Source organism: Orcinus orca, chromosome 11 (assembly GCF_937001465.1).
Source record: "Orcinus orca chromosome 11, mOrcOrc1.1, whole genome shotgun sequence".
Taxonomy (NCBI): Eukaryota; Metazoa; Chordata; class Mammalia; order Artiodactyla; family Delphinidae; genus Orcinus; species Orcinus orca.
Genome location: NC_064569.1, coordinates 56,047,674 through 56,069,157, shown reverse-complemented (window position 1 = coordinate 56,069,157; position 21,484 = coordinate 56,047,674). Strand labels below are relative to the sequence as shown.

Here is a 21,484-nt window from a genome sequence, read left to right as displayed (position 1 = left end):
CACGCGCAGGCTCAGTGGCCATGGCTCACGGGCCCAGCCACTCCGTGGCACGTGGGATCTTCCCGGACCGGGGCACGAACCCGTGTCCCCTGCATTGGCAGGCGGATTCTCAACCACTGCGCCACCAGGGAAGCCCAGTAATAAGTAATTTAAAAAACTAATTTCAAGTGGAGATTATCCCAATTCATAAACTAAACTTGTCAAAGATCACTAAAAATGAGTAAAAAGGACAACAGCATTAAATTCTTATGGGTGAATTACCAACACAGCTTGGATGGCTTTATTATTACTCAGCTTTAGGTAATAAAGCTGATTTCCAATTTAAAAAAAGTTGATCAAAACCATTTGCTTCTGATTTCTAGTACGCATTTCATGTTATTTCTTCTTTGCAAAAGTCAGCACTATCACAGCAAAAACAGCAGTCATTTACTGAAAGTTAACTATGTATCAGTTAACTATGTGTTGTTAAGAACTTCACGTGTATTAACTCATTTAACGAATGCCTAGAAAAAATCTTAATGATTTATATACTTATTAAATATATTTTATATTATTTTAGTATAAAATAAGTGTACTTAATAATTTTTATCAATTATATTTATTCTAGTTGGAATGGAAGATGTCTGCCAGCTTCAACTCCTCCAGGCACATGCTGGTACTAAGTTCTGAGAACACAGATATGAAAATGGACTAAAAAGAAGGTGCATAGCCTATCATGAGCCACTAAATGATTACCCTGTGGGTTGGGGGGGAGAGGAGGAAGAGAATGTTTCAAGGAGAAATAAAATATAAGTTAGATTTGAAATGCTGAATAAAGAGTCTGTAGGTGGGCTAGGCAAGGAAATACGACAGGACAGTCAAGGAATAAGGGTTTGGCACTGATGAAACTAACCAAAAAAAAAAAAAAAAAAAGAGTGACAAAATCAGGCTGGAGAGGCAGATATGCGACAGATAATTAAAAGCTTCATTTAACATGGGAACTGCTGCTTGGAGTTTATCCAAGAGATTCTCAGATCTATGTTTTAGGAAGTACAGATGTACTGTGATGTCATGAGAAAAATGACTCCCGAGGACTTTAACTAGAGAGAGGAGACTAGAGGCAATTGATTAAGAGGTTATTGCAACAGGCTAGGCAAGAGATTATGAAGGTCTGATCTAATGCCAAGATCACGCATTGCAAATGAGGAGACGGAGGCATATTTATCTATATATATGAAAAACATTCAGAACAATTCATTTATATTTCTACATATACACACATATGCATTACGTTATTACATTCTATATGTGTGACATATACACATATACATTATGTACATTATTCTGTTATTCCTCACAGCATCCCTTTGAAATGATTCTTATGTCTATTTTACAGGTATAGAAACTGAGGATCAGAGAGATTAAATTAATTTTGTCGAGGTCAAACAGTCAATAAACCACAGAGCTAGGATTCAAGCCCTGGTGCGTCTGACTCCAACACCTGACTCCACTACATCTAAGAATCACTTAAAAGGTAAAACTGATTGGAGGTCAGGGGTAAGACTCAGATGAAGGTTACATCAAGACAGAGGATCTCTAAGGCAGTCTTACCCAACCAACCGTAAGAAAAGAACAATCCAAATAGAAGAATCCTATTTAATCTCTGAACGCTTGTTTAATTTCAGAAAGAAAAAACTAAAGTTTCTCTAATGCACTGCTATTGAAATGAGCATTTGCTATTACTTTGTGTTCTTTCTGGGTTTTTTCCTATATTCTCTTTGCTATCATCATTTCCTTATCTATTCTGCTGCCCTGCTGGGGTTTAAAATACTCACTCAGCCCCTTATAGTTCTTGATGGGGAGGGGAGGAATAGCATATAAATAAAAATCAACAGAAGCCTGATTTTACTATAGTGGCCTTATGTATTCAAAAACAGTGTGCATATTTGACACTAAGGAATTCGTGTTAATTTTGTAAAGTGTGTCATAGTATTGTAGCTAACTGCCCTTATCTTTTAGAGATACATACTGAAATATTTACAATTCCTGGAATTTGCTCAAAATAGTACAGGAGGGGGAATAATACAGGGAAGTATATGGGGCAGGACTGACCGTTGCTGATGGGCTAGATGATGGGAAATTTGAGGTTCATCATACTTTTGCATCTACTTATTGTATTTTAAATTCTCAATAATTAGAAAGTTTTGAGATTTATTCAAATACTATATAAAGGAAGAAAAAACAAAACAAAAAGGTGTATATATAAAAAATAATTTTCTCATTAACTTTCCCTATAATTATAAAGTTGGTTTTCCAAACTAACATTTTGGTTGTAGCAAAAAAAAAAAAAAATTCACATTTACATTTTAGGAAGCAGTCTATGTTTATAAGTGTGAATTTAATTCATAACCCAAGGGAAATATTAGTCAGGTGGTCTGTCAAGCTCACAATCTTCCCACTCTTATTAAAACAGACCACAAATTAATTTCCATTTACTAATTCCACAGGATTTAAATGTACAACCTAACATATTGAGAGATGTTAGTTATTGCAGATTCTTAAAATTAAAGGTTTTCAGAAAATTCTCAGAACTTACTGGGTTACTAACACTGTATTTAATTACAAATTCCTGGAACAAAAATGTAAAAAGTAATTGTTTTCCAGGTTTCTTCTTCTTAAAAGTGTAAGCCTCTTTATCTTATGTATGTAAGAATATATGTCAACTAAATATTCAATAGGCACTGAAGTATATATTGACTGGATAAACAAACAGTAAGACTCTTTAGAGAGGGAATAAATAGCAGAGCAGCGAAGAGTAGAGATAGTGACTCCCTGCCACCTTTAAAATTTAGAGATAAAACAGCAAGTACCCTGTAGCAAGATTGATGAAACTGAATTTTTAAAGTTTGGGGAAACCTGAGCATTTGATCAAACAAGCTTCAGAAAACCTTCTTTCTAGTTCAGATTCTGTTATTAACTGGCTGTGTGAACTTGGGCAAGTCACTTACTTTCTCTGAGCTTCAGTTTCAACATCTGTAACAGTGGTGTTATCTCCCCTGCCTACATTTGAGGAAATCAAATGGCTTAACTGTCAATGTAAAAATGTTCTAAAGATTGTAAAGCATAACACAAATGTATAATATCTATAAAGACCTAAGAAGGAACAAATGATGGGGAAAATAACAAGAGCACAGAAAGGAGTCTGTCTTACAAAACAGAAGAGATCCTTGTTTATCCTAGATAAAGGAGAAGGAAGGGGAAAACAAGCCCTTCTGAGGTATAGTGTTCAAATGTAATTCTCTTCCCAACAGGAAATTAATTAATGCACATTTACTTACTGTTTTTCTAACTTACCTTAGTTGTTCTTTTACACTTTATCCTGATCTGTCAATCAGATGCCCACAAACAAATACTCAATACTATTATCTGGACACATCAAATGACAATTCACTTATTTAATTGGTTCTAAGCTATCATCAGTATGCTCCTTTACAGGTGTTAACTATAAGCAACAAATCTCTCAAACTTGAACTATTTCAATAATTTCCATTCTTTTCCCTCTGATCTAAGTAATCTTAGCTTATGGTTATAGCTATGGAATTTCGTGTTGTTGATATCCTAAGATAAATCAATATTACTTTTTCACTTTTTTCTATATACAATTGAAGCTTATGAAACTACCTCATTTAGCTTTAAGTTGAAAGAGAAAGCAGAAGGGAAACAGAGCTGGCAAGTTAATGTTACCTGTTGTAAGTAACCCCTCCCCTTCCCTTAGTCCCCTCAATTCCCGCTTTGAACACTCATTTCCATTTCTACTGCTAGATCAATTTCAATACATCCTAACATTTTTTCTCACTGACCATCCATCACCAAACAGCACAGCATCTACCGGGTTCCAGGCCCAATGCTAAAGCTATAAAATGGGGTAAGATGAATTAAAGCCCTGCCTCCAAAGCATGTGTACCCTAGAAAAAGACACCTCATTGTCAACAAACGTTTACAAACAATGTAAATATCAAAATAAATACCAAAATAGAGGCATATACTCCATGCTTTGGAAGCATAAAAGAAAAAAAAGATACGTACTACATGGCAAAGGTAAGGGCAGCAGTACAGGAAAAAAAAAGAGAAACTAGCTAGAAAGGAGCTTTCAAAAACTCAGATATTTTATTTTAGGATATCAGGTGTATTTAGGTAATTCATTTAGTAACCAATTTACTACGCTTTGTTGAACTACACCTTGACTAGCACTATATAGGGCAAAGGTTTAGTTTGAAAAGGTGCACTCCCCTCAGAATATCCTCAAAGCTTTCCCTCAACACGCAAGTACCTCTACCAACTCATCCTTCCTTCCTCCCCACTCTCCAACTATTCTAGCACTGTGTCTTATCTGGCACTCATTAAAATTACAACAACAACATCTGTGAAAGTGCTTTCTAAATTTTGAGGAACTTACAAAAGATATGGGAATGATTACACAGCCCACCTTCCAGATGCCTTAAAGTCTTTCCTTTAACCCCCGCTGTGACTTGCAGAGTAGATACTCAATGAATATTTGATTTAAAAATCTCCAGTGATACATTAAGAATTACTTATTACACCAATATTAAGTATCTCATAAAAGCTAAATTAAAACCAATTCTTCAGTATTACAACCTATGCATGAAGAGGTAGTAGAGTGTAGTGGTTAAGATCATGGACATCAAAGACAAACTACCAGACTCCTAATTTAGTGCCCTCACTTAATTAGCTTTGACCTTAAGCATCCATCACCTTAAGCTCCATAACCACTCAGTGCCTCAACCTTCCCAACTATAAGATGGGATGAAGTATTACCTAATTCCTAGGTCACTGTGAGAATAAATGAGTTGGCATAGTGTTTACACCAGAACCTGATACACCATAAGCTCTAGACTCCGTAGTAGTAGCAGCAGTGCTGGTTATCACCATCATCAGAAAACTTGGATATTTTTTAACCAGAAATACAAATAATAATAACACTTTTCATCTATGTGTCTTCTTATAGTCACAAAGCTCTTTTACAGAAGGTGTAGTTCAGGAATGGAAGGAGCAAAACTGGTAGGAGTTCCATTTGGGGCAGTCACTCTCAGTGTTTAATCCTGGCTCTGCCATTAGGCAGCTATAGGAACACCGACAACTAAGTAACCAGAGGCGAGTTATTTCACTTCTCTGATCCTCAATTTCCTGGTTTGTAACATGCAACAACACCATCTACACTCCAGGAATATGCTGAGGACTAGAGGAGTCAAGGTACTTGAAGTAACGAGCAGGATGCATGGCACACTGTTGCGTTAACATCTGTTCCTCTCCTCCACCTCCCACGTGGAGTATCTCATTTAATTCTGATCCCACCATTATGAAGTTCATATTAGGTTGAGCCATATTAAAAACAGCTGAATACTGGCAAATTCATATGGTTCAACCTAACACTACATCCATTTACAAATGGAGAAAATAAGCTCAGAGGTTAAATGCTTTACTCAAGGTCATATGCACGGTAAGTAATGGAGCTAAAACTTTAAAAATAGACAGTTTTTCATTAAAATTGGTTCAGCGAGTCCTGCTCAGAAAGGGAGGGGGAAAAAGGTTAACTACAATAATACATGTGAAACTACTGTAACCTACAAGTTTTTGTTCTGCCATATCAAAAAACAAGATGATGTAGATTGTCTTCTAAGACTCTTTCAATTTAAAAAATTATTTGTAGAGTGTCTGTGCGTGTGTTGCAGAGGTTGAGGGTTTAGTGAAAATTAAAGGAAAATAATATCATCAAAGGAAGCACATGCATAACTACACCAATTCAAACAGTACAGCTGGATCTAATTAGAAACTCCACGAATTAGCAAATTCACAAAACAGCTGAACATCAAATATCCATCCTGGTGAAAAGTCAGAGGGGTATTCCATACCACAGATAGGTGTTCGCCAAACACACAAGGAAGAGTTATACTAAATGTATCCAGTTTGGTTCACAAAGGTATGTACCAATATATAATATTACTGAAATGGAAAAAGAAAAAAATAAAAAGGCTTTTTTTCTAATAGTAAGACGTACACTACTGTAGTAAAACTGTATAACTGCTAAGTTTATTTCTATACATTCCACAAGGGCTTTAGGATTATATCACATAAACCATATTTAGGATACGTGTCTGTCCAAACATGAAGTGTCCTATCAAAATGCACGGCACTAGTAAATAAATAGCAAATGTTAACAGGACAAGGCCCCATAAAACTGGTGGAATATTTACCAGTATCAAATATTTACTATGATTGGTCTACAAATCTATTCTGCCTCTTTTCTCCTTGAAGCGCCATTCACCATTTTTTTTTCTTTAAAAGGGCAAGAACAACAAAATACGAATGAGGATAATGAACAGAAACCAGGTCTTTCAACAGATTTACAATAGAACGGTTTTGTTTTTAATCCTCTTATCGGCCTCTCCTCCAATTATGTAATCATTCCACGGCAAAAGATTACATGGCTGTTTCCCTACCCTGCAAGGGATAAGTTGGAGGGGGAAACAGAAGAGTAGGAAACAGGTATCCTCGGAATATGCTACATTTCCACGAAACTAAACTGCCTCTTCGGAATCAGTATTAACTGAGCGCTCTTAATTTTCAAGACCTTACCCTTTAGCCATTACAGATTTTTTTTCTTTTTTAAATCCCATAACAACTGACAACTCTTCACGTGCTGCAGATTCCACCTACCACCATCACTTCCAGAGTCCATTAAGCTCTCTTTTCCCCGGGCGGTCGGAGCGAGTTATCCACGCTGGAAGGGCTGTGTAATTACAATTACGTCTGTGCAGCTCGCCTCAACTCCCCGAAACAAAAGTCAGGCTGAACTGAGCTGCCTCCTAAGGCGCGATCCCGGGTGCCGGCTCTTGCCCACCAGGTTTCGCCGAAACCTCCCGAGGGTGACCTCTACGCCTCGACTCGGTGCCCCGCTCGCCGTCTGCGTTCCACGCCTACTGCCTCGCCCCGTCCAGCGCCGGCCTCCAGACTTGTTCGCGAACTCTCCTTACAGCCCCCTCCGCAACCCCGGGGCCCCAGCTCCCGGCCGCGCGCGCCCAGCCGACAGGTAACCGGGCGCCGGGCTCCCAGCCTCAGCGCTCGGAACCGCGCAGTTAATGAGTAACGCGCCGGGGCCCGGAGGACAGGGGACGAGCCGCCGCCGCCCGACGCCCACCAGCGGCCCCAGGGGGCGCCCAGATGCTCCGTAGCGCCGAACCCCCGCCGCCGCCGCCGCCGCCGCCGCCGGGGTCCCGGAGCCCGCGAGCCCAGGCGGGGGAGCGCGCTCGCTGGGCCAGGACAGTCGGCCGGGTCCCCGCGCGCCGCGCCCTCACCTGCACCTGCCGCGGCCGCCCCTCCAGGCCGACTCGCGGGCGGCGGGCGCGCGGGCACCGAGGGGGGCGGTGCTCCGCGCCCCGGGCCTCTCCCTCCCGCGGATGCACTCACCTGACCAACCCGCCGCGGCCGGCGCTCAGGAGCGCGCGCAGAACCGCACACAACGCGCGCCGAAGGAGTCACAGGCGGAGGAGAACGGCGGGCCGACGCCGCTACACTCAGCCGCGGCGGGTGCACTACCGGGGGGCAGCCGCCGAGGGAGCGCGGGACTGCGCCTGCGCCGGCAGCGGAGCTGGGAGCCGGGAGCGGTCCGGCCCCGGGGAGGGAAGGCGGGGATGGGGGCGGGGCGGGCGTGGGGCCGGTGGGGCCGACGCGCTCCCGCGCCCCCTGGCGACAGCCGGGGCTTTCGCAGGTGCCCGGCGCGGGCCCCAGGTGCCTCAGCGGGCGGTTTCCTTGGGAACAGGGCGAGCTGGCGCTAAGCCTTGTTGCCCTGGGCTCGACAGGCGGTCTCGGGTTCACTTCGAGTGCGTTGGGCTTTCCAGGAGTCGGAAAATGAACCTTCGATGTGAGTTGAGGACAGCTAGAACCAACCTGACACACGGCGTGCATATGTACCTTACAACGTGTGTGTCTGTGTGTGGGTGTGGGTGTGGGTGCGCTCGTGCGTGTCTGTTGTCTCTGGGGGGATGGATGGGAGGAGGGGGAGTCTGATAGAACCTAGATTCCAGCATTCTAGCAGCTGCTAGAGCATTCGAAAATGTCGTTTCTGCACCTGCCTTCTCTCATCTTTTGTGTCAACTCTTTGATAACTTCCACCCCACTTTAGGTCCTCCAGAGAGGAAACGTGAAAATATAAACCAGGCTTCCGAAAATCTGATCCAAAAGAGGCAGTCACATCATAGTATGTGTCTCTATGTTTAGTAAAAGAGTTACATGCAATTTGTGTGATATATGTATTGAGTAGGACCCCTGCTCTGTATATTGATCACATTTATTAGAGGCAGTAAAGAAGAGTAGGTTATGTGGATGGCTATAGGAATCAGAATTCCTGGGTTTGAGCTTGGCACCTACTAGCTGTGTCAGTGACCTTGGGCTAGTTGATCTCTAACAGCTCAGTAAACGGGGATAATAAGATTACCTACGTAACTAAGTCGTTAAGAAATTAAATGGCTTAATATATGTGAAATACTTAGTGTACTTCATGACACAAAGTGCCTAATGAATATTAGCTATTATTAATAACATCATTATTATCATCAACCTATAATAAAAACAGAAACCTAGAAAGTCATTATTTACTCTTTTATACTCCATCTCCAATATATCAAGTCCTATCCATCTTATTTTGCAAATAATTCTTAAATCTACCCCATCTGTTATTCACTGGGACTAGACATGACCCTACTCATTAATGGACTTCTAACTATTCTCCCTTATACCATGTCGTTCATTCATCAAACATTTTTTATGCTCGATCTACGTGCCTACTGCTAGACATAGGAACAGAGAAACCATTACACACAATCTCCATCATCCAAGCACTCAAACATAGTGAAGAAAACAAATGTGTCAACAACAACTAAGTGAAATAAATAAACTCATCATACAGCAAACTACTTGGGTTCTCCAGTCTTGCCATACTCCTTCGTACATGCTGTCTTTACATATGCTGCTCCTTTTTCTTGTTATGCCCTGACCCTCCATCTTTTCCTTACCTAGCTAATTCTTGCTTATCCTTCATTATTCTGCCCAGGCATCAATTCCATTGTGAACCCTTCCCTGTTCCTTGCCACCCAGCCTTATCCCACCCCAGTGTGGGCTAGGTGCCCTTTACTGTACTCTTATAGCACTTTCTCTCTTTCTAGCACTTATCACATAGAACGGTAATTGTAGTTTTGTCTATTTCCTTATGAACTTTTTGAGAACAGGAACAAAGCCTGACATGTAGGAGGACTGGCTCAGGAAATGCAGAATGAGTTAATGATATACATGTAGATACACTGTCTTGGTATATAAATGTTTAGAGGACAGGCCCTATGCTGTGTTCTACATAGGACCTAAGATATCATGCATCTACAGGAAATAGTGAGCAGTAGCCATGGGCCCGAGTCCCATGTTGGCCCACCTGTCATCCACAAGGCTCTCTGGAATGGACTTGGAGGTGTTTCACCTGCTAGCACAGTTTGAGAATGAGAAGAGCTATCTGAGTAGTTACCTGTAGTAGGACTTTAGTGTCCTTGCAGCACAGAGACCAAGATGCATTACAGAATGTTATACACTCAGAATCTCAGCCTGCAAAATACATAAAGCGTTGTAAGCATCCTAAGTTAGATTGCTCAGCCATATACTAAAGTAACAGACTCCTCACAAACTTTAAAAACATGATGATGGATTTTATAGTGTGCTCAGGTTTGCCTTCTTTTTCTTTCACTAAAATATAAGTTATATAATTAATGTCAAATAAAGTAATTTTTTTTAACCTTCAGACTTTCCCATCCATATCAAGGGCCAGAAAACAAAGGACTGCAAATATCTAAAAATTTTAAATTGAACAAATCATTCTAAGGTTGCTATCCTTAGTTACAACTTTTATTGCTCGTTTGCCTCTGTTTTATTTTCAAAGCTCAGAAAGTGTTGTATGTTTACATGGTACTTTCTGGTTTCAAACTGACTTCAGATTAATTATCTCATAAGCCTTTTATAAAAAGCAATTTGATGTAGGTGTAAAGGTAGTTCATCTTTACAGATCGGGAGCTTGGACCACCAGAGTTAGGGCCCTGGTCTTCAGAACTCAGGGTAGTACCTACAAACAAATGAACTTTTTTAAAAACGCTTTTAAAAAACACACTGGGCTTCGTGTCCAGCTGGAATGGCAGACAAGAGATTGGCTGATTCTCCCACCAAATGCTAGATTAAATATATAAAACATCTTATGAAACATATCAATAAGCTGACAAGAACATAAGAAGCCCTCAAGGGCAAAAACTAGGTAAAAGCAAGAACCTAGACAGTAAATAATAACAATGCAAAATGAAACAAACAGACAAACAAAAAAGCTGGTTAGGGAAAAAAATGTACCAAAAATAACCTCTCATTTCCTTGTCTAGCAAAATGCTTACTTGTGGACCAGTGCTTGTGTCACATAAAAATTTGCTTTTGCAACTCCTGTACAAAGCAGAGTTGTCTTTAATGTATCTTTCATGAGATCAGTTGTGCACAACTCTGCATTTCATGCCCTTTTTCTGATGTCAGAATAGGCAACTGAAAAAATCAGAGGGCTGAGAGAAAGGGCTGACAGAAGGGCTTAGACTCTAAAATGTATGATCCCCTACAAATGAGTCACTTTAACAAGCTACATATTTATAAGGAAATGTTTTGAGACTTGGCTTTGGATCCAGTTTATTTCACAGACACACAAATTGCCATCCGTTAAACAAATATTTATTTACTGCTTCTCTACACCAGGTACATAAATAATCTGCAGTAAGAGGGAAGAGAAGGAGAGATGAGACACAACGAGAAGACCTCCTAGCTTCCCCACAATGTTTCAGTCCCAGGTTCAGGTCTATTCCTGAGTCTTCTTTCATCCCTGCCCATGGGTTCTGAAAACAATCCTATATCCTTAAAATAATTCCCCCATTCTTCTTTGAATGGATTCCTGTTATTGGCCACCAGAAAATTTTCCTAAGTAACATATTTTAATGGAAAGATTGGTTTCTGTTGCAGTTAAAAACTCAAAATAACACTAACTTAAACAAAATAAAGTGTATCCCTCTCATGTATGTGTAGGCAGTGTAGGGTTGATATGGTGGCTCTCTCATCATCATGGACACAGGCTCCTTCTATCTTGTGGCTTCACCATCCTGAAGATGCAGCTTCTACCATCAAGCAGGCTGCTCAAGCTCCAGCCATCACATCCTTATTCCAGGCAGCAGAAAGGTGATGGGGCAGAAGAGAACATCCCTCTATTTAGAAACACTTGCAGAAGTTGTATACATCACTGCACTTACACCACATTGGTCAACACTTAACTATAAGTGATGTTGAAACATATAGTCTCTATTGAGTGGCCACGTGTCCAGCTAGAAATCAATGGTTCTAATACTAAAGAAAAAGGGGAGAACAGATATTGGAAACAACCTGCAGTATCTGGCTCATCATCTGATATCACACTTAGGATGGGAGAAATGGTGATAGGGTAGAACGTACAAATAGAGCAAAGGCATTGTAAGGAAAACATGATGGTGAACAGTGCACCTGGGACAAGCATAGGTAGATAGATAAGCCTGGAAATATGTGGGAGCCAGATTGTGGAAGATTTAAATGCCAGACTGAAGAATATGGAATCCAGTACAGTAGTCAGAAGAGAGTTCCTGGAAGATTTTGAGCTGGAGAGTGAAATGATCGAACCAGTGCTTTAGGAAGAATAACATGGTGGCAATGCCTAGAATGTACTTGGGATGGCGGGGGCAGGGGCAGGCGGGGGATGACTCAAGGCAAGGAAATTACTAGGAAGCTACTACGAGATAGTGAGTGTCTATACTGCAAAAAAAAAAAAACAGGAAAGGGGAAACATTTCAAAGGATGAATTTGTCAAATGCAACAACTGAGTAGATGTCTTCCCCTCTTTCTTTCCCCGCACCCTCCTTCTCTAATGTTAGCATCATTCTACCTTTTTGAGATCAGCGCAGTGATTTTATTTGGGGAAGTACCCTCCTACCATATTCAGTACATGTGACTCAAGTAGAACTGAATTCCCGCCACTTCAGGGGTGAGCATGTGACCCAGGCTTAACCAGTCAGAGAATCCTCCTGGTCTCTGTGATTAGTTCATGATAAGCAAATGACTCAAGCACGGCTGATAAAAATCAATTCTGGGACTTATGGGAAATTGTTGAGAAAAGTGAATCTCTCTTTCTATGAGGATTGCTAAGAAGATTAAATGTAAGCCTGAGGCTGCGGGCAGTGATCTTGCCACCCAATGGAGAACATGCCTGAGAATGGAACTAACAGGGAGAAGGCAGAACTGAGAGATAAGAAAACCAAGTGTGGGTCCTGAGGACATTATCTCACTTCCTGGATCAAGCTGTGACTGAAGGTGGAGACGCTGAACTTTTTAGTTATATAAGCCAGTAATTATCTCTTAGCTTAAGCCAATTTGTGTTGCATTTTCTGCCACTTGCAAATGAATATACAGGAAATAAAGGCAAGCATGATAATTCCAAGCCTTAAAAACATTACCATCTACATTTGTCTTATATAGTATTAAAACACATGGTTCTGATAAATTTTATCTGTTCCAAAAAATCAAATCTACATTCAAAGAGAGGATGTTTGATATAGTTGGGAATGTTCACAATTATGCTGTGAAATCTCTAAAAGTACTTACAGAGTCATAAAATATTGGAGCTGGAGGAGACCTTTAAGTCATCTCACCTCATCACCTGTTTTCACAAATGAGGAAACTGAGACCCAGAAAGATGAGGTGATTTATTCAAAGTCACAGAGCTAATATGTGCTGGTCTTGAACCCAGGTCTTTGGAATACTAGTCTGTATATTTTCATTATATCATTCTGACACTTCAGAACAGGACATCTAAAAAATGCTTTCAAATACATGTGAAACACATGTAATACAGCACAAACAACTTCCCATGAAGCAACATTTGAAAGCCTGGGAGTGCCAGCGATATTCACCACATTCTTGTGAGGATAGATGGTCTTTCTGCACAAGGTTGCCGAGACTCATGCCAGTATACAATTTAAGAGAAACCAACCATGCTGTGTTGACCATTTATAACTGGACCTGTATAGTTACCTGAGCCAAAAGCAACCCTGTGTGTTTAGAATGGATATGAGGAAAGTCAACCTTCAACAACAGGGATCCACATCTGGGATCCTTCATTCTGTTGAATGAGATAAACCCAGTCAATTCCCTTCTCTTTGAAAATATGAATTTGAAAATAAGTGTACTCAGGGAGAGTGATTATTCAAGCTCAACTGGTAACCCAAAGCAGAATAAACTATCCTTTATGAGGCCTATTAGTCATCCTCATTATAGGAATATTGGGAAGCCACATGTCCTGCAATATCTAATAATCCTTATATCTTTGCAGTAATTCTTTTATGCATTCATTCCCTTATTTCCTGAGTGTCCCTTACATGCCAAATGCTGATTTAGATGCTGGGAATATGACAGAGAATAAGACAATGTCCTGGCCTTTATGGCTCTTATATTCTAGTGCAGGAGACAGTCAATATAGGAATAGATATATAATAACATGATAGGTAATGAGGCACGCTATGAAGAAAAATAAAGGAGGACTCATTAGTTCATGAGAACTTGGTCACATGGCCAAACATGGCTATAAGGAAGGCTGGGAAATGTAGTCTTTACATTGAAAGTCATCTGCCCAGGAAAAATGGAGAACTAGCAGTCTGCCACAAAGAATACTGTGGGGGGAGGAAGAGGGGTGAAGTTACATGCACTGTATCTAACACGTCCACAAATTAACAGATAATCCACCATATGGTTAAGTTGACCCTAAGGGAGTACTTGCCTGATTGGTCACATAAACTATAGATAACTTGTATTTCTTGGGTCACTTTTGGGGAGTCTGAGACTTTCTACCTATTAAACTATGCCTTATTTTGATGTTGCCATTCATCAATATTTATTGCATATAATTAATGTGCTAAATACCACTCAACTGAATGGATCACATAATATTTCTGAGGTAGGAAAAAAAATGTTTCTCCATTCTCTAAAGAAAACATCCCTGCCTCAGTACTTCTCTAGCGCTACATATGTTATCTCAGCCAGTCTTATTTATAAAAACAATATATTTTCTACTACGTATACCAAGAGTTCTCACGCAAATACCCTTGTAATTCAGTCAGTTAATACTATTAAGCGGCCGCCTACAAGATGCGGTTGGTGAGCCACCAGCATCAGAATCACCTGAGGTGTTTGTTTAGCCCAGGCCCTATGAATCAGAATCTTTGAGGACTGGGCCTAATTACTGAAATTTTTAACAAACATTGGAAGCAATTCTTATAATGCTAAACTTTAAGAATCAACAGTGAGATAACATAATATATACATAAAACAGTGACTTTTAAAATGTATTATGGAGAAACATCCAGAATTAAAATGGTGGAGTAAATACAGCATCTTCTACAAGTCCTTCTACTCTCAGAACTTACCCAGTAGCAAAGATAATGACACACAAAAATGCAAAATCCATTTTCACTGAAAACAGGAGACACCTGAAACCCTAAACTACAATATGTGCAGAGGTACAGTGAAGGACAGGAAGACTGATAAAAAATGTCGATGGCTACAGATCTCAGAAAACATCAACAAAATACACTTCAACAACTGACTTAACTTAGGGGCAAAACCAAAAATCCTTCATCTGAAACAAGGGAATCAAGTATGTGTATTGGCAGCAATGCCTCCTCTCAATTTGATTTATTATGAAAGAGAAGGAGGTAAGGCACAGTTGGAAGAGGAATCATTCAGACATGCCATATATGCAGGAAGCATTCTGTTGCTGAGGCAAGATGGACTCTGCAATGTGAGCAGCCCTGCAACCACCAGTTTCTCTTAGAAGTAGAAGCTGAAGGAACTCATCCACATAAACTTTGTGTCATAAGGAGAATTCCTATTGGGCTGGAACATGTTTGGGGAGGCCCCTCCTCAGCATAAACCTTTGGTAAGTTGCATATTTTGAAAAACTTTTCCTTCAAAGATGAGTAGTCAATCAAAAAGGAACCAGCATACAAAGATACCATAAGAAAAAAAGAAGAGAATAGGAAAAAAATGGCAAATTAAAATTCTCATTAAAAAATGTTGCCATTAAGCAAAAGAAAATTTTAACCAAATGTACAGCCATAAATTTTAAAAGTTATGGGTGCAACTTGGAAGAGGATCTTTGAAATGAATTTCTGCTGTTTATGAGCTACCCATTCTATGGTATTTTGTTATAGCAACCCGAATGGGTTAAGACAGCAGGGTTATTTGTGGTGGCGGGGAGTTGGAAGCACTCTGGTAACTATCACCAGGAGAGTGAATAAGTAAAAAGTAGTAAATGCACATCATGGAGTTTTATGCCACATTAGAAGCAACTGATTAGAGGGCCACAAAGCAACATGGATGGATCTTAAAAACATAATGCTAAGTGAAAAATAAAGATATATGATCATTACCATGTATGTTCATTAAAAAAGTATATACATAAAAACAATACACATATAACAAAAACACATTGAAAGATGCACATTTAACATATGCGAATGATTGCCTATGGGGGTAAAGGAATATGAATAAAAAGGAAGAAATAAATAAGGCTGAACTTGCAAGAGTCAACTGTTAATGTAGCAAGTACTGACAATTATGATTAACTCAACTTTCCTAACTCTCTTCACTTGAAATTTTTTAAAATAAAGCAAAACCACAAAAGGAATTCAAATATGAATTGAAAGAAGTGGGAGGAAACAAAATTAAACTATCTCAAAAATGAAGGCAGACTTAGAAATAGCACAAAGGAAAATAAACACTTATTAAGGAAAACAACAAAAACAAAATAAAATATTTTTAGAGTCAGGGAATACCATATTGAGAAAAGCAAGTAAAATGAAATGGAAATAAACAGTTTTAAAGGATTAGAAAGAAAATTATGTAAATGTTAGAGAGACAAAAGAAAGTCAGTATATGCATAATTAAGAAAGAAAACCAAGAAAATAATCTAGATATTGAGACAGAAAAAAAAAGCTTACATAAATATTTTGAGTGACTTTCCAGAAATATAAGAGGACCTAAATTTATAGATAGAAGGGGCATATAGTATCCCAAAGAAAAAAAATGGCACAGAATAGTCAAACTAGACATAATCTAGTAAAGTTAACGGATTTCAAAGCTAATGAAAATCTTTTGGATAGCTAGTTAAAAATGATCAAGATCTCTATAAGGGGGGGAAAAATCAAAATCTGAACCAAAGGATTTTATATCCAAGAATTTGATACCAGAGAAACTTGTTCAAGTATAAATGTAATAGACAACATTTTTGAAAATGCAAGCAATATGGTTTTCATGTGCCCTTCTATAGGACATTAGTAGAGGATGAAATTTAGCCAACCATGAATTTAGAAAAAAATTTAAAAAGCTGGCAGTGATCCTCAAATCCACTTATCTGCAGAATTAAGTCTAAAGCAAATGTGAGAATTATGGTCAGAGAACAGAGAGTAAATTTTTTAAAATCCTGACAATATAGCAATGAAACAACCAACAGAAGATGAAAGAGAAAAGAAATAAGGTAAACATTACAAAGAAATGTATAGTTAGTGAATGGGGAGGGGAAGAACAGGAAATATACTGCTCTCTGCTTTGAATAATATCTAAAAATAGTAACAGTTATAAAGTTATTAAGCTATCCACTAGAGCAAAAATACATGCCTTTCAAGTTCAAAAAACATGCATATACAGAGAATATACAGGCCGTATACTGACAAAAAATTAAATGAGTTATATAAAACAAAATCATAACAAAAAATGACAAGTAGACTAAAATAAAACATAATTTTTATTTCAGTAACTATAAAAAGATTAAATTTACCAATTAATTGAAAACTTTTCCCAGATGGAATATCAAACCAAGCCCCAACTATGTGCTATATACGTAAGATAATGAAAACAAAGTGATTTAAAACAAAAATAAAATAGACAAAGGGATACCAAGCAAATGAAGCCAAGATCAAAATTATATCTCAAACAAAGCTTAATTCATGGAAAAAGCAATAAATGAGACGAAGACAAGGATTATTTGTTTATAACAATAAAGTGTGAGCTGAAAAATTAAGATGTCACACGTAGGAACATCCATGCACCAAATAACATAGCATTCAAATTCATAAAGCAAGAATTACAGGAAATTCAAGAAGAAATCCACAGAAACCATGACTAATCACATCATAAAAAATAACAAAATAAGTAAGGATAGAGAAGACTTAAGTAACATAATTAATATGGTAGGTTATATACATACATATATATGTATTTATATACATTTATATAAAGGCATAAATATATATATATGCAAATAATATATCTTCTCTTCATTTACCCAGGGACTAGTCACAAAAATTGACTATGCATCAAAATGGGCTTCAAACAGGCCTGGGGATTTTGTGTCTCAGCCCCCTTTTAGTACAACTGGCTTCTCTTTTATTTCCTTCACATATTGAACTTCCAGATGTATTAAACAAAAAAAAGTTTGAAAACCACTGTCACACACACACACACACACACACACACACTTAAACAACAATGTAAAAATATTTATTTTATTTTAAATTTAAAATGTACAGTCCACGTGCCAAATGTATGGACTGGAATGCTATAAAGTAGGTGACCTAACTGACCCTGATTAGCTAGAACACAGACCTTTTCAAGGGCTGTCTCTGCCACTAAGGAATTTGAGAAGTCTGGTATAAACATGGATGTCTTTTATAGGTGGGGTACCTGTAAATGAAAGAGGGGGTAGGGATGCTTTGATACTAATTCAAGACAAAGGAGAAGTCTGATGCTCCTTGCATCATTCATCAGGCAAATTTGTGACTTGAGCTGTACAAGAAATATTCTTTTCCTGGTGTAAAAAAGGAAGTTACCATGGTTGTCAATATGTTTTGTGCCTGTGTTCTTAACCATCACCAGACTGGACAAAGACAAAGCAGTGTGTACAGTTGGGGTTTATTTTAATGAAATCAGAAGGCTAGGTTATGGGAACTTGTTAAAGAGTTGTTTTGAGGTCAAGGACTTTGGTGAATGAAAGGGCTCTCAGAGGCCCAACTTGCTCAACATGCAGGGACCCAAGAGATTGTGCTTTCTTTCTGGTCTGATGAAACATCTGAATGTACTGAGCTTGAAACCACAGGGGAAAGGAATGGCTTTTGTTTCAGGAAGTGAAGATCTCTGGCTCAAACCAGCCATGTAAGTTGAGCTCATGGCAACTTCTCTGAGCTTAATGGAATTATAGATTTGAGGAGTTGCTGTACTATTTTGGTAGAAATAAAGTCCAAATTTCAGAATACACATATTTTGATGAATATGAACCATACTTTAAGTTTCTGCAGCTGTTTTTGATGTGCAAACCTCAAGATGTGTTTGGATTACCAAGTATCTCTCCTATCTGTGCAGCTTGGTTATAAAAGGAATTTAATTTCACAGACCCAAAAGGAAACTGTGTTATCAAAAAAGGCACAATTAGAATTTGAGAAGTGGCTTATGAATCACAAAATTGTCCTAAATTTCTGTCCACATAGCTTCCTTTCATGAAACTGCTGAAATTCAGGCTGATAGCAACTATCAGAAACATAAATTTGGAGTAGAAATTCAGGATACACTTTTTGAATACAGTCCAGACATCTGAGGAATTGTTCAGCTGCATACATAACAGTATTGTCACTAACATAATCAAAATTAATCAACGAGTTTTTGCTTTAGGTAAATATCTTTCAGGACGAGAAATACTCTGACATCATTCCCATGTGAGATAAATGTTGCCAGACAGGCAGACACTTTTGGCTGCAAGGAATGGGCATCTGTCACCAATTGCTTGAGCCAGCAATGCCAGCTCAAGGCCCAGATGACTCAGATAATTATAGAATCTGACCTTGAGGCAATGATGTGGGAGCAGTGTAAGAAATATCTGAGTATTGCTTACCATAATACTTTATAAAGAGTAAATGAACAATACAAACTCTTAATTAGTCTGTCTCTTGGGGGTCTTGAAATTTCCATCATATTGTGATTATGAGGCTTTGAGTAAGGCCTAGCCAAAAGTTGTGAGTCATCCCTAGTTTTTGTAGGCTACATGTGCATTTTTATTAATAGTGACTAAATAATTTTGAAGGACTCTTTTTATATTATCCTAAAAAATTGGTAATTTTGAATATTATCAGGAGAGAATTCAGGCCACACTCATATGAGTGCCTCATTATCCATAAAATATGAACATCACTATTCCAAAGAAATAGAGAGGACATCTGGTGAGAACCTACACAGATACACAAAAAACAAAAAGGAAGTTACTCAAGCATATTGCAAAAGAAAATCATCAATTCACAAGGGGAGAAACAAAAGGAAGAAATAACAGAGAAGAACTACAAAAACAACCAGAAAACAAGTAATAAAATGGCAATTAGTACATAACTATCAATAATTACTTTAAATGTTAATGGACTAATTGGTCCAATCAAAAGACATAGGATGGCTGATTGGATAAAAAAGACCCATCTGTATGCTGCCTACAAGATACTCACTTCAGACTTAAAGACACACACAGACTGAAAGTGAAAGGATGGGAAAAGATATTTCACACAAATGGAAAAAACAAGAAAGCGGAGGTAGCAATACTCATATCAGACAAAATAGACTTTAAAACAAAGACTATACCAAAAGACAAAGAAGGGCATTACATAATGATAAAGCCATCAATAAAAGAAGAGGATATTACACTCATTAACATATATGCACCAAATACAGGAGCATCTAAATATATAAAGCAAATATTAACAGACATAAAGGGAGAAGCTGACAATAATAGGAGAGGACTTTAACACCCCACTTACAACAATGGATATATCATCCAGGCAGAAATTCAATAAGGCAACAGTGGTATTATATTAAATGACACAATAGACCAGTTAAACTTAGTAGATATCTACAGGACATTACATCCAAAACCAGCAGAATACACATTCCTTTCAGGTACACCTGGAACATTCTCCATGATGCATCACATACTAGGTCACAAAACAAGTCACAACGAATTTAAAAGGATAGAAATTATATAAGGCATTTTTTCACAACAGTATAAAACTAAATCAATTGCAGAAAGAAAAACGGGAAAAGCACAAACGTGGAAACTAAACAACACGTGACTAAAACCCAGTGGGTCAATGAAAAAGCAAAGAGGAAATCGAAAAATACCTTGAGACGAATGAAAATGGAAACACAACTTTCCAAAATCTGTGGAATGCAGTAAAAGCAGTTCTAAGAGGGAAGTTTATGGCAATACAGGCCTTCCTCAAGAAACAAGAAAAATCTCAAATAAACAACTTAAACTACCACCTAAAGGAATTAGAAAAAGAAGAATTAACAAAGCCCAAAGTCTGCAGATGGAAGGAAATCATAAACATTAGAGAGGAAATAAATAAAATAGAGACGAAAATACAATAGAAAAGATACATGAAACCAATAGCTGTTTTTTTAAAAAGATAAACAAAATTGATAAACCTTTAGCCAGGCTTACCAAGAAGAAAAGAGAGAGGACCTGCATAAACAGAACAAGAAATGAAAGAGGAGAAGTAACAACCAATAACACAGAGATACAAAAAATCATAAGAGAGCGGAGGTGCTACTATGGCTTCCAGTGGGGTTGGCATGACCGCTGCAAGGCTCGGCAAATGAAGCTCCCAAAATTCCAGACAATGTGGGAGATCGGCTTCAGGGCGTCTACCACTTCGCTACCAATAGGAATGACTTTCGGAGGAACTTGATCCTCAATTTGGGACTCTTTGCTGCCAGAGTCTGGCTGGCCAGGAATTTGAGTGACATTGACCTCAGCCTGGGGTGTAGCCATAAAGACACATGGAACTCTTGTGCTGTACTCAAACCTTCCAAAAACGAAGCCTCCAATCTGTGACCATCACAAGACTTGCCCTGATGGCAGCTGAAATTTGATTCAGATGGGCACCTTACCTTCCCTGCCTGATTTCCTTTTCTTTGCTGAGTCCACTCAGAACACCCTTCTCTGGTCAGCAGACAGGCTTCAGCTAAAGTGTTGTCCTCTGTCCTGTAAAATTCTGTACATAATTCCTAAGTTTCTGCAGAGGGTGGTCTTTGCTCTTGTCCTGAGGCATAATCTAATGGTATTTTAACAAATAAGGTCTGTACACAAAGAAAAAAATCACAAGAGAATACTATGTACAGTTAACAAATTGGGCAACTTAGAAGAAATGGACAAATTTCTAGAAACATACAAAGTGCCATGACTGAATCAAGAAGAAACAGACAATTTGAACAGACCGATCACTAGTAGTGAAATTGAATTTGTAATTTGAAAAAAAAA

At 38.6% G+C, this 21,484-nt stretch overlaps 1 protein-coding gene across 3 annotated transcripts in view; it reads right to left on the bottom strand.

Moving 5' to 3' along the window:
- Positions 1-21,484, bottom strand: part of RAB3IP (RAB3A interacting protein) — a 167,626-nt gene that overhangs the window by 42,980 nt on the left and 103,162 nt on the right. Inside the window, exon 1 of one of the 3 annotated variants that reach the window (XR_007470348.1) lies at positions 6,715-6,909. The exons of 1 other annotated variant lie outside the window; for it this stretch is intronic. The gene's annotated coding sequence lies outside the window, so the exon portion shown is untranslated. Of the gene's footprint in view, positions 1-5,625; positions 5,889-6,714; positions 6,910-21,484 lie in introns of those variants that run through there. One more of the 3 variants, XR_007470349.1, reaches the window with a different exon arrangement.